Raw genomic sequence first — 17,964 nt, 5'->3', positions numbered from 1 at the left:
ATTTTTCTATGTGATATGTGCTGCACATTGTTCATTCTTAATGTATTATTTTTGTGTATACTGTATGTGTTCATATTTTGCTGAAAAGTTTGGCCAAAAAAATACATGTTGTGTACTATTGTTACAAATAAAAAACGTATAAAAAAACCACTAAGTTATTTTTTTTGGTTGAAAAATCCATTAATTACTTTTTACTCATTTTGTTTTTTTGGCACAGTTTAAGAACCTATGAAAACGTATGAAAATGTATGAAAACTTAAGTGAAGATAAATCAAGCGTAATGGTAAAACTGTTATTTCATGGCCCTATTTGAAATTAAGTAATTAAATTTATTTTCATATTAAACATTTTTTATACACCTGTTGACTTAACTTAACTTTATTACGGTCATAGTAAGATTTCCCTCATTATTTTACTCAAAACATACCTTCAGTCTGACTTTTCAAACCTTTGGCTTAAAGCCAACTAGTAAAACTATTATTTAAAAAAGTTGTAGCTCAACCGTAATTTTAAGTTTAAAAATTCGATCCAATCGTATGTAAATTTTTCGATTTTAAAATGAGGAAGGGGTGAAGTGTTTTACATTTTTTACCTAACAAAGTAACTTTTACATGAAAAAACCGATCAACGGCTTACCCTGCCGAAAAAATATTATTTTAAATAAGTTGAAATTAAAAATACTAAAACGCGTACAAAAACTAAATAAGATTACTTTATATAGATGTGTATAAAAATATTGACTTCAATTGATAATTACTTTCGAATTTGAACGTGCTTGTATTAAAATTCACAAAATTTGCGAAAAACACTTTTTTGGCAATCAAAAAAAAATGTGTAGTCCTCATTTTTGCCTTGTTTAGTATGTTATAGATAAACATGAGTCTTGTCTGCTTAATAATTTTTAACTATAAGGTCCTTATGTGTTATATGGATGTTATCCAGTAACGTAGCCAGAAACTTGTGGCCCCAGATCCAGTTTAAAGTTTAACAAATCCTTTTAATAGATAGCTTATAATGTTTATTTTGACGCTGAGTGATCATCATCCTTTCCCTCGTCCCAGGATTTATTGATTTTATATGGTTATACCATTTAACAACTCACATTTTAACATGTACTTAGTATTTTTGTTTTTTGTTAAAAAAACAGATAATTTTTCAAAAAACAACTTGTTTTCGGTAAACAATAAATAATATAATATGGTATATCATAAAAATCCTAACTAAAATCATAGTGTTTAATCATATCCAATATATATATTAGGATTCCCATTTCACCTTATAACATATAATAATCATATACTATTTATAGTATAAATTTTTTTGTATTATTATTTTAAGATGCCCAAGAAAATTTGTTAATTTGGTTTATTATTTATAATATGTATTGAATAACACAATTTAAAAATACCATATATAATTATTGTAAAATCAGTGTTTACAATACAAGAAAATAAATAGTCCAACATTTAAGTACAAAAATAACGGAACGTTATACTTTAAAAAATCCCTCTTTTTCGTAATTTTTATTAGTAGTTTGTTTGTAGGATTTACAAATATTTGTTGCGATTTGAAGAAACTAGGTCGATCTTTAAAATGTATGAAACCTATAGTTCATTGTCATTAATTTAAATGGCTACAGATATTGTGAAAAACCACATGTTTTCGATAGGAATAAAATAAAACTATACAAATTGTTAAAAAAATACTGTATATTCTAATGTAAGAAAAAATATCGTTGGCTTTTGAGTAAACAGTAAAACACTGGAACACATACAATTTTGTTTAACTCTAAAAATCTCTTTATGTAGCGAAGTATATTTAGAGGGGAAACAAAATTACATTGTAATAATATTATAAAAATAAAAAAAAAAATTATGAAAAAAATATAAAGTTAGTTTGCGGTTAAATGGTATTAAAGATTTCAGGGTTCTCTTTTAACGTACTAAATGTGTTCTATGAATTGATTTTATTTACAAAATAATGTGATTTTGTACACGATTTTACAAAAAAATCAATTGCACTCACCTTATTGTGTATTCGGTATATTTTTTTATTGTAACTAACAAAAAATATCAGAAAGTTTATTTTCAATAATAGTTGATTTGGGATAAGTTTTTTAGGGAGTTGGCTAATTTATTACACAAGGATCGATGGGAGGGTAGACGAGTGTATGGATGGCTCTAGCTCTTAACAAATCATAGAGGGGACGGAGAGGTCACCGGTCTACAGGTATTGTAATAAATAAAAGTGTTAAAATTGTTAAAGTAACTGTGACGAGTACATATTTTTTCATTGTATTTTTTTATCAAAACCAAGCTGTTTCTCACAGCGACTGTTGGAATGTAAACAAATGGTAAGTTACTATAGGTATCACAAACTTTGAACATTATAAAAATCTTCGTATTTTACATATTTTCTTTTGCAGTTGTTTTTGTATTAATATATGTTTGACCTATTTTATTTCTTGCACAATAGAATCTCGATACAATATTTTCCTACAATTTGTATGGTTTTAAATTGCACGGTTATTTTTCAACATGAAAATATGTTGTTAGCAAAGATAACGTGTCGTTTTTACAACGACCAATGCGGCATAAATAAATTACAACACCTCTAAGAATCGTATACTTATAATTTTTAACGACTTAAGAACATGATTTACATAATTTTGACTCTGAAAAAGTAAAAAAAAGAAACTGGTTACAATTCGTCTCAAACATATTATAAGACTTAAGGACAAAAAACCTAAATATCAACACTCCTAAATGTTTATAGCTTTATGCGAAACATAATTAAAATTTATATTATTGTGTTTGAAAGTTAAACATTTTTTTCACCATTTTCAGTACCAAAAAAATACTAATAATTGTCTAATTGATCGTCAAACACTTGATATGAACAGCCACAGCGAATATAATTGGAGTTGTGATATTTTAGCTTTGTTGTTTTGTATTTTTGATTACAACCTAAAATATAATATTTAATAATTTATCTAATGCAGCGCATTATGGTAGGAGAATTTTGGGTTAGGGGTGCCGAGTGGTTACATATCTTTAAGCAATATCATTGTTTAAGTGATAAAATCAATTTCAAAATAACGCTTGTCTAACGGACACAGCTATATTCTTCTGTGCCGTCTGACAGCAGAAGTGTCAGAATATATAATTGTTATTGTTGAATTCTATTAACGTTTTATTGTTTTTTTTTTTATCAAACACAAGTATTATTCAACCTTTAAAATTGTAGGTATACTTAAAAATAAAGAGGAAAAAACGTTTAAAATAGCTCATGGAATTGTGGACCTAATATCATTAACCACATAAAAAAATAAACTCATAACATTGTTTTAATTATAGTTATAAGAGTTTAATAGTTAAGACTGGAAGGGAAGTGCGGATGGGAAGTTGATTCAATTCTTAAAAATGTTTCGTTATAAAACATTTATGGGTGCAGTAGCAATAATGTATTTATGAAATAAAAACACATTTTTATTGAATATAACATTATTTTTGGTTGAGCTTCTGACCCAGGTGCAAGTTTATTTTTAAAACTATTATTTTTTTGTTATTTGTCTTTATATGTTTTAACAAACAAGCATTCAAAGAAGAACTATACTTTACAAAAGCTATAGCGAATACTTAATCTGTATTTGTTCTGATTTTGACTTAATATTATAGTTGAATAAATATTATTTAATAGTTTAACTAAAAAAAAATATACAACTAATATCAGCTGTAATTATAACATTTTGGTAGTTGGAATCAAAATCAAAATTTGGACACTAAAAAATTGCTGCAATTACTCTTCGGTTTTAGGCGCATAAATTAACTCTTAAATGTTTAAAATGTATTGATAATTTATGCTCAACTAGTTTTTCAAAGAATTTTGGTAGGGAGCTGAGTTTAGAAATTAGACGATAATTAATTATTTCAGCTCTGGCTCCAGCATTTCGAATTGGAGTGACAAAACTTAAAAAATATAAAATACTTAAATATAACATATTAATACATATTCTGTATAAAACCCACTAACAATACTGAAAAGTATGTTTTGTCACTTATGTACGTATATCTCTTTTTCTAGTAAACACATTTTTTTTCATTGTGTTCATAATGCAATAATAAATCTATCATTAGCTTTTGTGTAAACAGAAGATTTCAGTAAAGTTAAAAGAATCCAAATGTTTATTTAAAACATGAAGAAAGAAGTCTTTGCAAATGTACACATAAATTTATGTACTGTTTTACATCGTCACATTATGGATACATTTTGTTTAATTTGTTTTTAAAAAACCACTTTTAGCTAAAAAAATGTTTTTCCTTCATAATATGTTGGACCTATTTTCAGACTAATTTCCAGCTTTTTTGTCTTAAAATTGCGCCTGGTATATTAAAAATAAAATTGGTCAATTTATTTATTTCACCCCTTACGACAAAAAAAAAAACGCAGGTCCTTAAGTTCATTTATTACTATTTTGAGTATGGTATATTAATACAACTTGTATTATAAATTTAAACTATAATTTCTGTGTTGTACAAAGCCAACATTACCTTACATTAAATACATTATTTCACAATATGACAAATACCAGTTAGAATCGTTCTATTTTTACAAAACCAAATGCCGATAGTTTTAGATTACATTTTTCAGGAATAAATTTACTATAAACTTAAAGAAACCACATGCAAGCTCCACATAAAAGATACCATATTATATCGTTTGTTGTTTACCGAAAACAAGTTGTTTTTTTCGAAAAGTTTATTGTTTTTTTAACAAAAAACAAAAATACTAAATACATGTTTAAATGTGAGTTGTAAAACGGAATGAATTTTTTAAAATCAATAAATCCTAGGACGAGGGGAAGGGTTGATAGTCAATCTGCGTCAAAATAAAAATTATAACCTATATTTTAAAGTATAACCTTATAGTGTAATTTTTAGACATTAAATTTCTAAGTACGATTATAGAAGTTACATACAGAGTTTGAGAATCGCTGGACAATTTTTTTCGAATAACATACATATTATCTTTATAGATCACACGTGTTCCACGACAGTAGCCTCAATTTTTAAATATATTTTTTCCTCGCCCACTACTATCATGGGTGATGGACATATTTGGGTTTTACAGGCGTAACTTTAAGACCACACAGTTAAAAATTAGTCAGAAAGTAGGACTCTATCTATAACATATTAAGCAGGGGAAAACATCAAGACCACGACAATTTGTTTACTGCCAAAATAATGTCTTTTTTAGCAGATTTTGTAATTTGAAAATTAGTTGATCCTAAGTCGAACAAAAAAAAAACTATACATTTTTTTGTAAAACATAAAACTGTTTAAAACTATACATTATATACGTTTTATTGTAAAATATAACTCTGTTTCATGTGTTAAGATTTGAAGATTTTTCATTTTTTTACATTGCTACAGTAATTTCAGAAAAATAATTCAAACCCTTAAATACACAAACGACGAAACGACCTATAAAAACAACTTGTTTTTTCTGAAAAGCAATAATAAAGTTTAATCTTATGACCAACAGACGTTTGCCATTTGTTTACATTGCAACAGACGTTGTGAAATATTCGAATACATATAAAAAGCTCTTTATGTAGCTAAAAATGATGGGAAACAAAATTACATTGTAATAATATTAAAAAACATTTTTTTTTATGAAGAACATGTATTTCGGCAATCATTGTTTTATTTTTTGTGTTTCTGATCGTTTGGATTTTGTACTATATTTTTCCAAAAATGTAGCGAATACAAATTTTGTATTAAAACCAATAAGGATACTTAAAATAATTTTTTGTTACCTACGTACATCTTGACGTTTTCTAGTTAACACATTTTTTTTTTATTATGTTCTTATTAAATAATAATAAATGTGTTTTTAGCTTTTGTATAAACAGAAGATTTAACGAAAATACAATAATCCAAATGTCTATTTAAATTACTTATTTCAATCCGTACGACAAAAAGATAAGGACGAAGGTCCTTGAGTTTAATTGTTACTATTTTAAGTATAGTATATTAAATTACAACTTGTATAAAAAAGTTTAGCTAAAATGTCTGTGTTGTACAAAGTCAACATTACCTTACATTACATACATTATTTTACATAAACAAAAATTTAACAAAAAACAAAAATACTAAGTACTTGTTGAAATGTGAATTGTAAAATGGTATAACCATTTAAAATCAATAAATCCTGGGACGAGGGGAAGGATGATAATCACTCAGCGTCAAAATGAAAATTATAACCTATCTATTAGAAGGATTTGTTTAACTCTAAACTGGATCTGGGGCCCACAAATTTCTGTCTACGTTACTGGATAACATCCATATAACACATAAAAACCTTATGGTTAAAAATTATTCAGCAGACAAGACTCATGTTTATCTATAACATACTAAACAAGGCAAATTTGAGGACTACACATTTTTTTTGATTGCCAAAAAAGTGTGTTTTTCGCAAATTTTGTGAATTTTAATACAAGCACGTTCAAGTTTGAAAGTAATTATCAATTTAAGTCAATATTTTTATACACATGTATTTAAAGTGATCTTATTTAGTTTTTGTACGTGTTTTAGTATTTTTAATTTTAACTTATTTTAAATCATATTTTTTCGGCAGGGTAAGCCGTTGATCGGGTTTTTTCATGTTAAAGTTACTTTGTTAGGTACAAAATGTAAAACACTTTACCCCTTCACTCATTTTAAAATCGAAAAAATTTACATACGATATGATCGCATTTTTAAACTTAAAATTACGGCAATCATTGTTTTATTATTTGTGTAACGAAAATACAATAATCCAAATATAAATTACTTATTTCACCCCTTACGACAAAAAGATAAGGACGAAGGTTTTTGAGTTTAATTCTTACTATTTTAAGTATAGTATACTACATCATTACCTTACATTACATACATTATTTTACATATGACAAATGCCAGTTTGAGTCATCCTGTTTTACCATTACAATAGTAGGTAGTCATATTTGACAAAAAACCAAATGTCCATAGATTATATTTTTCAGGATTAAAGTTAATATGATAAAGTTAATATAATTGTAACATAAAGTAACATAAGTAGTAGGAAGTCTTATTTAGTTTTTGTACGTGTTTTTAATTTTAACTTATTTTAAATAATATTTTTTCGGCCGGGGTAAGCCGCTGATCTGTTTTTTTCTTGTAAACGTTAATTCACATGAATAATTTTCAGATATATCCGTGTCAATGGTTGTTAACCAACGTTTCGGACCCTTTGCAGGGTCCATCTTCAGGGTCATGTCACGACTGTTCCGCTGCCGTGATTGTACGACAGCGAAATTATTCATGTGATATTTCAATCCGCGAAAGCATCAACACATTCATAAAAGTTACTTCGTTAGGTAAAAAATGTAAACATTTCACCCCTTCCTCATTTTAAAATCGAAAAAATTTACTTACGAAAGGATCGTATTTTTAAACTTAAAATTCCGGTTGAGCTACAACTTGTTGTAATAATAGTTTAACTAGTTGGCTTTAATCCAAAGGTTTTAAATGTTAGACTGAAGGTAAGTTTTGAGTAAAATAATGAGGGAAATCTTACTATGACCGTAATAAAGTTAAGTTAAGTCAAAAGGTGTATAAAAAATGTTTAATATGAAAATAAATTTCATATACGGCCGTGAATAACAGTGTTACCATTGCGCTTGATTTATCTTCACTTAAGTTTTCATACACATACTGTATACACAAAAATAATACATTAACAATGAACAATGTGCAGCATATATCTCTCTATATTGTAGGTTGTGGGGTAAAAGTTGTGGTAATATATAGGCTAAGATGGAGTGTTTGGAGTATCGATATTAAACCAGGTTCTTGATCCAAAAATAATAACTTCGTGGTTTTTTACACGTTTTTTATTTGTAACAATAGTACACAACATGTATTTTTTTGGCCAAACTTTTCAGCAAAATATGAACACATACTGTATACACAAAAATAATACATTAACAATGAACAATGTGCAGCACATATCTCTCTAAATTGTACAAGCAGCAAACTTACAGTTGCTCTAGTATAGTATTCTACATCCTTGCTGTTTAGCGATATTAACTACTTGAAAAAATGAATTTGAAAAGCATAATTTGTATTTTAGTCACCATATTTTGTATAATGATGCCGGGTGTAACGCTCCAGGTCCAACAGGTATAAAAAACCTTTTTAGTATATAATTTTTTATATATTTTTTTTTTATAGCATCTCCGGCCAACAAAATTATTTCAAATATTTCGAACACTGTGGTCATTTTTATCCGTTTTTCGACTTATTTATGGAATTTTATCTCGTAATTTACCTTTTTTATACCTCATCAAATTTTTTTTTCTAAGAGTATTAGTAAACACAATTTTAATGACTTTCTGTTACGCGAAAAAAAAATTCAGAAGGCTGACATTATTTAACATAAAAATCTGATTTGTAATCACTTTTGTTTGATGGACGAAGATACTATAAAAAATAATAACCAATTTTACAAATATATCTTATACGTGGAACATATACATGGCTATAATAACACTAATCGCTTTTTGATTAAAATAAAAGTATATAATTTATACTTGATAATTTATACACAAGGATAAAAACAAGTAAATTAAATTATTTTATTATTAAATTATTTTTAATTAAGCTTAAATTGTGTATAAAATGCTACAATTATTCACCCTTCTTGGTGGTTCACTTTAATTTTATTACTAAAATTTATACTTCAATTAGCATTTTAATAACATCATATTTAGGACACTATTTAAGAATATTAATTTGAAAAGCTAATTCTAATTATTATAACAACCGTGTTATGCATTATCATATCTATGTCTGAAGGTAGGTACATAAAAAACATTTGATATACAAATGTAGCAATAGTGAGGCTTTGTTAAAATAAATTGCTTTTCCATTTGAGTAAAATATTTTTATTAAGACTTATTATGATTTATTGTTATGAAAAATAAATTCAAAATTTTACTTATACTCATTAGATTATTCATATTATACAAATATATTTTTAATATATTTGTTATTAAATTTTTATTCGATGATCTGATTTTAATGACTGATATAACTTTTTTTTTCGATAGATTATAATAGCAGTTTTAAAATAAATAATTTGCCTTTATAATAATATTTAAGTAGACAATTGTAATAGACATAATATCTTTTATATGAAAGGTAACAAATAAAATGTTATTTAGAATACATTGATAGTAGAAAAATCTTAGAAGAAAAGGTTGAAACACAATTATGATAAACAAAGGTGAACATTTTAAAATATACACATATTAGTAAGTAAGCATATGAATTTTCAGAATGTGATACGGATCATGCGGTTTGTTGGTAAATTTATCTGTCGTTAGCGTCGGTTAGTTATTATCTAAAATAAATTTATTTGTTAAAAAATTGTGTAAAAAATCATTTATTTTAAATTATATTACACATGAATTTTAATTCAAATGAAGTTAGGCTCCTTTATAAATTACTATGTACAAGACATTTTCCTTTCAAATACAATTTTAGGATTTACTAATACTCATTATTTTAATTTTGAAATAATTGTCGTTTTAAAATATTAAACTATTATGTGTAAAATAATCGTTTATAACAAGTTTTAAATATAATAATTCAACATTTTCAAATATATTGAAAAAAATTTTAAATCTTAAAGTATGTTTGTAAATCACAAAAACTTATATTATCAACCAACTTAAAGTCATTAAAAAAACAAAAGATAAAATTGCATAAAAAAATTACACTTTTTTAGCCTATGTAAGTTTTATACAATCTCAAAAACTCACCTGGTGATGGTGGTGGTGCTGGTGTTGGTGGTGGTGGTGGTGGTGTTGGTTCTGCAATGAATTCCTTAACTAAAAAATAGAAAAAAATTACTTAAATATAAATTTTTCTATATCCTAGTGCATCATACCTAAACTATATATATTTATTTTGATCCCAAACCATTTAATTTTCTTATAGCCACATGTAATATTCTTAAAATAGTATTATCCCAAACTGGATATGCAAAATTATACAATATGTTCATGGACATGTCAAATGTATTCTTATTTTTGACAACATAAGGCATTTGTAGCATTTTATACACATTTTAAGCTTTATTGAAAAGAATTAAAAACTACTAGTATGCTTGTATATTTGTAGAGCTTATAAACTGATATTATCAATTAACTTACGTCCATCACGCCCCTCGTCACCTGAAAAATTGAAAAAAAAATTACTTAAATATTTATTTTTTATCCTTATGTATAAACTATCATGCATAAATTATATGTATGTATGTTTCACGTTTAAGTAATTTATGTAAAAAAAATGTATGACTGGATAAACAAAATTATATAATATTGCTAATGACCATATAACTTTATATCCCACTGTAAACATTTTTTTAGAGAAACACGAAAAAAATTGTATTTCTTTATTTATTAACAGTACCTAACAAACATTTCTAAGTTTTTCGTTTTCAATTTCCCATTTAATATGAGTTTTAATTATCTACTTAAATATTATTATAAAAGTTATGAAGTATTTTAAAACTGCTATTATACCTTATCGAAAAAAAAGTTATACCAGTCATTGAAGTCGGAACAATTATATTTTAAAATATTCCAATTACTTTTGAAACAAAAAAAATAAATTTGTAAAATATAAATAACTTTATGAGTATATAATCTAGTTTTGAATTTATTTTTCTAAAAAAATCATCACATGTCATATTAAAAATGATTTATTTATATTATGGAAAAGCATTTTATTTTAACATAACCTCATTATTATGACATTTGTATACTAAACGATTTTTATGTACTTACATTTTGACATAGATATGATAATGCATAACAAGGTTGTTATAATTAGAATTACGCTTTTAAAATTCATATTCCTAAATAGTATCTTAAATATGTATTTTTAAAATGCTATATTAAATACAATTTTTAGGAATAAAATTAAAGTAAACCACCAAGAAGGGTGAATATTTGTAGCATTTTATACACATTTTAAGTTTTATTAATAATAATTTAAACTCTGCTAACAAATTTGTAATGCCCGTAAACTGATATTATCCATTTACTTACGTTCATCTTCCGAGTCACCTGAAATATTTAAAAAAAAAATAACTTTTTTTATCCTCGTGTATAAATTATATACATTTTTTTTAATCCAAAAGCGTTTAGTTTCATTATAGCCATATATATATAAATGTTCCACGTATAAGTTATATAAAAAAATTTTAATACTGAATAAACAAAGCTATATAATATATTGCTAATAATCTAATAATATAGGTTGGCAAATGTCTACATATATATTATTTTAAAAGTAGGTTTTAAGTCATTTTAAATCTGCTATTATACTTTAACGAAAAACTAAAAATAATATTAAGATATAAATTATGTAAGTCATTGAAATACGATTAATAAATAAAAATACAGCTATTTAATTTTAAACTTACTTCCATAAACACCTAAAACATGAAAAATAGATTTGTAGAACATAAATTAATTAATAACGATAAAAAATTAATTTAATTGTAAAAAAAAACCCTGTTTTGAATTACAAAACAGTTGAAGTCTTTTTTTTTTTACATTTGTATACTAACTGTTTTTTTATGTACCTGTAAACGTTGCTATAACAATGAAAAATGCGTATATTGCAAACAAAATAATCATTTTTAAATTCATTTTTATTAAGAAACTATACTCTAATATTATCTTAAAATATATAAATTTTGAAATGCTAAATTAAATATGTACCTTTGGGTTTTAAATTAAAGTCAAGCACCAAAAATGTTGAATATTATACTAGAGCAACAGTACAATTGCTTACATTATATACAGAGATATGGGCTGCATAAAACTATTTGACTCATATGACAGGGAAGGAAGTGTACATTGTTGTTGTGTTCATTATTTGTTCATCATTTTAAATGTACTATTATTGTGTATACAGTACGTGTTCATATTTTGCTAAAATGTTTGGCCAAAAAATTACAATTTGTCTACTATTGTTACAAATAAATAACGTAAAAAAACTACAAAAATATGGTTTTTGGTTCTAGAACCTGGTTTAATACAGTCAAACTATACCTTTTTTTAGCGACTTATTTATTTAAGTGTTCCATCAAAATGAATAACATATTATGAGTCTATTTAAGTTTTTCACACTAGTGGTGTAAAATGTATAGGTATTTCTGAATGAGTTAGATTAAAAATATACAATTCAATCAGTATTATAAAGGACTAGTTATTTTTAAAGACTAGCCAATGGCCGAAATAAATCAATTTTTGATATTGCATTGTTTTTTTAACATATCGTTTAATAATGCAAGACTGTCTTTACTAGTCATTATGCACTATGGTTTCATATACATTTTTAAACGTTTTAAGCCCGGCATTTTATTTGTTTAAGTTTAATATCGATACACTAAACACTCCATCTTAGCCTATACATTACCGCAACTTTTTAAGATTAACAATTTTACAAATTTTGAATACATCATGCAATAATGCTGTGGAAAAATAATTAGATCAGTTCTTAATACCGATGTACACAGACTTGAACCCAGAAAATACCATTAACTCTTTTTACCCATTACATTTTTTTGGCACAGTTTAAGAATCTAATGTATGAAATCTAATTGTGAAGATAGATCTAGAGCAATGGCAACACTGTTATTTCACCGCCGTATTTGATATTAATTAATTATATTTATTTTTTAGACATCTTTAGGAATTTAAAAAAATTGTAGCCATTTGAAAAAAACTATATCGATCTTGTTTATAATTGTAATTATATTATTGTAAAATCAATGTTCTATAAAATAAGAAAATAAATTGTTCAAACATTTAAGTACATAAAAGGCCAAAGTTAATACTTGAGGTTGGAGCTTGTAAAAACAAATCTATTAAGAACATGTTGAAGCTAACTTATGTCTTTTGGGACTATATAAACAGCTCGGTCCAGGAACAATATTATTTTATATAGACATGTTTTTAATTGAGTTTTATTTTGCATTATCAAAATTAGTTGAGCTTAAGTCATCATAACGTTACGCATATCTGTTTTTTTTTCAAACTTATGTATTTGTACACTCATGTACAAATACATATTTTTTTAGTTTATTATGAAAACACATAATATTTGAACAATACACGCGCACGATATTTTCAACTATGACGTCTACAAAACCAAAAATGGTCTATGACCCGTTTTTATTGTTTAAATTCATAAAATATAAACAATTGTGACTAACCATAACACATGTTGTATTCAGTAACGTAGCCAGAAATTTGTGGGCCCCAGTTCCAGTATATAGTTATAAATATCCTGCTTAAAAATGTACATTTGTATCGTATGTACATTTATTCGATTTTTAAATAGGTAAAGGTTGAAGTGTTTACATTTTTGACCTAACAAGATCAAAAATGACCTAAAATCATTTTTAGGTGAGATCTGATTTATAAACTATCTCTATAAAAATATCACATCAGCGGCATGATGAAGTGTGAGATAATATGTTACTCGAAGAAATTTGTCCGACGATTCAAAAGCTCTGTATAAAACTTTTGTGAGCGTATTTAGAAGCTTAATGACTAAAAATTAGACAATAAGGTAGTTCTTTAAAATATAGGTAATAATTTTAATCTTGACGCAGATAGATTATCACCCTTCCCTCGTCCCAGAATTTATTGATTTTAAATGGTTATTTTATTTTATAACTCACATTTACATGTATTTAGTAATTTGGTTTTGTTAACAAAACAGAATACGTTTCAAAAAACAACAAATCATATAATATGGTATTTTTTATGTAGATATTGCGCGTAGGCACTTTTAGCAACTTAAATCCTAAAAAATGTAATTGAAAACTATGGACATTTTGTTGTTTTGTTATATATGACTACTTGTAAAGGTAAAATAGGACGTTTGTGTACTTGTGAACTCTTCGTTCTCACTTTACCCCGACCCCATTGTACTGTTTTTTTACATTCTAGACATGAATCATAAAACTCATTTTGTTTTTTTCATTCAAACTTATCGCTTAGTTTATATAACGTAAATACATTTTAAAGTAAAATATTGAGTTGTTTTTTTGTTCGCTTTTTAAAAAATTATTAACAAAAACAAAATTATGCCACGATAAATGCCACGGCTTCAAATGTTTTTTTAAAACTTAAATCAAAGTATTCTTAGTGACAGTACGTTTGAAGTAGAAACACAGGTTTTTGTATAAAAATAGATCCTACATACCGCATACGATATAAAAATTGTAGAAAAAAATAAAATATCAAAATAGATTCTCCTTTTCTATTTAACACATTTTAGCTTAATGTTAGGTTTTAGTAAAAAATTGCTTATACAACGCGCCTTTATAAATGCTAGTACAAATACAATTTTTATAACTTTTTTTTTTTTTACGAAGAACAAGTGGTATTTTGGAAAATCTTGTTTTATTATATATATAAATATATGATTTACAATATAAAAAAAACAGTACAGTGGGGACGGGGCATAGTGGGGACGGAGCATAGTTGGGTCGGGGCATATTGGGGACGGGGAGGTCACAGGTTTACAGGAATTTTTAAATCTGAAAGTGATAAAATCACTTTCGAAAAAACGCTTCGATGCAAATCGGTAGTTAGTATTTTCAAGCCAGTACAGTCCAAACCAAGCACAGTATAAACCAGCAAAGTTAGAAAGTTTTAAATGAAGGTTCTGTATTTACAAATGAGCATCAAAGCGTTAATTTGAAAGTGATTTTATCCGAGAGGACTAGTACAGTAGAGTATTGGCATAATGTAATCAAAGCAATGAGGAAACGGAGAGGTCACAGGTCTACAAGAATTATTATAAATAAAAGTGATAAAATTGAATAAAATCGCTTTCAAATAAACGCTTTGATGCTCATTTGTAAATACAGAACCTTCATTTAAAACTTTCTAACTTTGCTGGTTTATCCTGTGCTTGGTTTGGACTGTACTGGCTTGAAAATACTAACTACCGATTTGCATAGAAGCGTTTTTTCGAAAGTGATTTTATCACTTTCAGATTTAAAAATTCCTGTAAACCTGTGACCTCCCCGTCCCCAATATGCCCCGACCCAACTATGCTCCGTCCCCACTATGCCCCGTCCCCACTGTACTGTTTTTTTTTTTTTTTGCAAAAACTTAGTGGACCAAATAACACATATACAATGTTTTGTTATATTTTGTTGGAATGGTCGACGATTCATGTTTCAATCGTTTGTACTCCATAGTTTAAATTATAATCGCTTATTCTCAATAAAATTAATATTTATGTATTATATACTTCCATTAAAGCAATCACACACAAACTATTTATACTTCACAGATTATATTATTTCAAAGCTATATTATACTTCTATTTTACTAGATTGACAATGTACAAAATAAAATGCAACTAAAAAAACCTTTTCATAGATCCTTAAAATGTAAAGGGTGGGATAGTGAAACGGATTTTACCATTTAAATACATTAGAAAATCGCCGTTTTACTGCCTCATCCTGTATAATAATTTCTTGTTATTTTCTAAAGAAAAATCGATTTTCTTACATTTAAATTAAAATAAATCGTATACTGGTACTGTGATGGAGAAAACAATAAATTTTACCTACATTTATTACTTATTAGTTAAATATTACTAACGTGTATAGCCACAAGCAAACGGTGTGCAGGGGGTTTTATACGAAGGTGGAAATTTAACACCGAAAATTATGTAAAGAAAATATTTTTTTATAATTAAATATTTTTTACAATATGTAAATAAAAATAATAATACTCGGAACGACAGCGGATTGACACTCCGGATCAATTTTAAATCAATAACTGATAATCGAATTATCGAATACTGACTGGCAACTACCTACAAATGTCATCACCCCCCGACCTCTCTCTCACACTCCATGACCGGCTCGGGCCGATAAGGGGTTTTTCGTTCCCACCTGTACCGTGTACATAAGACGGTGGACAGTTGATAACGCGATCGGGCGTTTATATGGTCACGATCAAATATTATTTTGTCTCGAAAATTGATAATTACAACAACTATACACTATAGTATAAACAACTCATGTTATCATTTCTCACGTAATGGCTGCCAATTAAAATTAAATTAGTTTCTTAAATTAAATTCAGTCATTCCGCAAAAAGTTCAAGTCCAAATCGATTTTATATCAACTGTGACTTAATAAAATCCACACCCAGTTAGTTATATTCTGTTGACAAATTGTTTTTTATTAAATAATGAAAATTGATAAAATAAACATCAACTACGTCATAAAAGTTTTATACAGCGCAATACAAGTTACAACCAGAATAAAAACTAGCGTTTTTGTAGAGGTTTAAAAATACTATTTGAAACGACATACAATATTTTCTATCATAACTGATTTCATAATTCATTACGGAGCAGATAAGAGCGCGCATCAATATGCCGTTCGTACACACGATGATGCCAATAGAAAAAAAATTATACTTTTTTTTTTTCGTTTCTCACATCTGGTAGAGTGCGTTTGTACTTAAAAAAAAAAAAAAAAAAAAATTGAACTTTGTGTCAACTTAAAGTCAAAAGTGTTACTTGAGCACAAAACTCAATAGTATCATTCTGCATAGATCTACATAAAATTGTTTTAATGATTTGATAACAATTTTTTTAAGATTTTAAGTGTTTTTTGTTAAAATATACGCAATCTGCGAAAACACAGTTTTCCGGCTATTAAAAAAAAACTGTAGTGCCGAATTATTTTTCCGTTTAATATGTTATGGATACATATGAGTTCCAACTACTGGCAAATTTTCAACCCAAAGGTCTTAAAATTACGGCTAAAAACCCCGAAAAACAAAAAAACCTGTACCCCCCCTAGGGGGGTGGGCATTAGGTTAAATTCAAATTTGATATAACTGACGTGCGCGGGCATACTAAATAAATATTTCTTATAAATTTCAACTCGATCCGACTCTTTTTCTCGAAGCTATAGCCAGTAAAAGTTCTAACTTAAAAACTCGTACGGTTTTTTTTTTGTTTTTTCAACTTTCGCCTGTGAAGAGTTAAACTTTTTCAACTTTTACCCCCCCAAAGTACCAACTAGATGAAAATTGCGATTTATAGAGTTGCTATTCGAAGGAATTGGTCCAGTATTAAAGAAGTTACAGTGTATACAGATAAAAAAAAAACATACATCAGAGTAAAACCAATACCTTCTCGCTTTGCATCGAAGCTAAAACATTTTTCTGGCTTTTTGTGAAAAAGGCATTAAAAGGGGTCAAATTATATGTTTTTGGGGTCGGTGATTACGAATTTGTTATCAGTTCTCAATTTTAATCAGCCAGAAAGAACTTAAGTAAAAAAAAAAAAATTGAACTTTGTGTCAACTTAAAGTCAAAAGTGTTACTTGAGCACAAAACTCAATAGTATCATTCTGCATAGATCTACATAAAATTGTTTTAATGATTTGATAACAATTTTTTTAAGATTTTAAGTGTTTTTTGTTAAAATATACGCAATCTGCGAAAACACAGTTTTCCGGCTATTAAAAAAAAACTGTAGTGCCGAATTATTTTTCCGTTTAATATGTTATGGATACATATGAGTTCCAACTACTGGCAAATTTTCAACCCAAAGGTCTTAAAATTACGGCTAAAAACCCCGAAAAACAAAAAAACCTGTACCCCCCCTAGGGGGGTGGGCATTAGGTTAAATTCAAATTTGATATAACTGACGTGCGCGGGCATACTAAATAAATATTTCTTATAAATTTCAACTCGATCCGACTCTTTTTCTCGAAGCTATAGCCAGTAAAAGTTCTAACTTAAAAACTCGTACGGTTTTTTTTTTGTTTTTTCAACTTTCGCCTGTGAAGAGTTAAACTTTTTCAACTTTT

General features: G+C 26.9%; 1 long non-coding RNA gene across 1 annotated transcript; it reads right to left on the bottom strand.

Moving 5' to 3' along the window:
• Positions 1-9,872: 9,872 nt before the first annotated feature.
• LOC126837679 (uncharacterized) lies at positions 9,873-11,158 on the bottom strand. Its single transcript, XR_007685606.1, has 3 exons — positions 11,141-11,158; positions 10,241-10,261; positions 9,873-9,916 (listed from the first exon to the last, which is right to left on the bottom strand). It is a non-coding gene; the product is annotated as an uncharacterized LOC126837679 (long non-coding RNA).
• Between the last annotated feature and the right edge of the window lie 6,806 nt (positions 11,159-17,964).

Source organism: Adelges cooleyi, unplaced genomic scaffold, assembly GCF_023614345.1.
Source record: "Adelges cooleyi isolate 19-005CV unplaced genomic scaffold, UGA_ACOO_1.1 ACOO_flye_CR_arks_rails_tigmint_CR_PRNA_28, whole genome shotgun sequence".
In the NCBI taxonomy this organism is placed as follows: Eukaryota; Metazoa; Arthropoda; class Insecta; order Hemiptera; family Adelgidae; genus Adelges; species Adelges cooleyi.
Note: the sequence above shows the minus strand (reverse complement) of the source record. Positions and strands in the feature narration are given on the sequence as shown.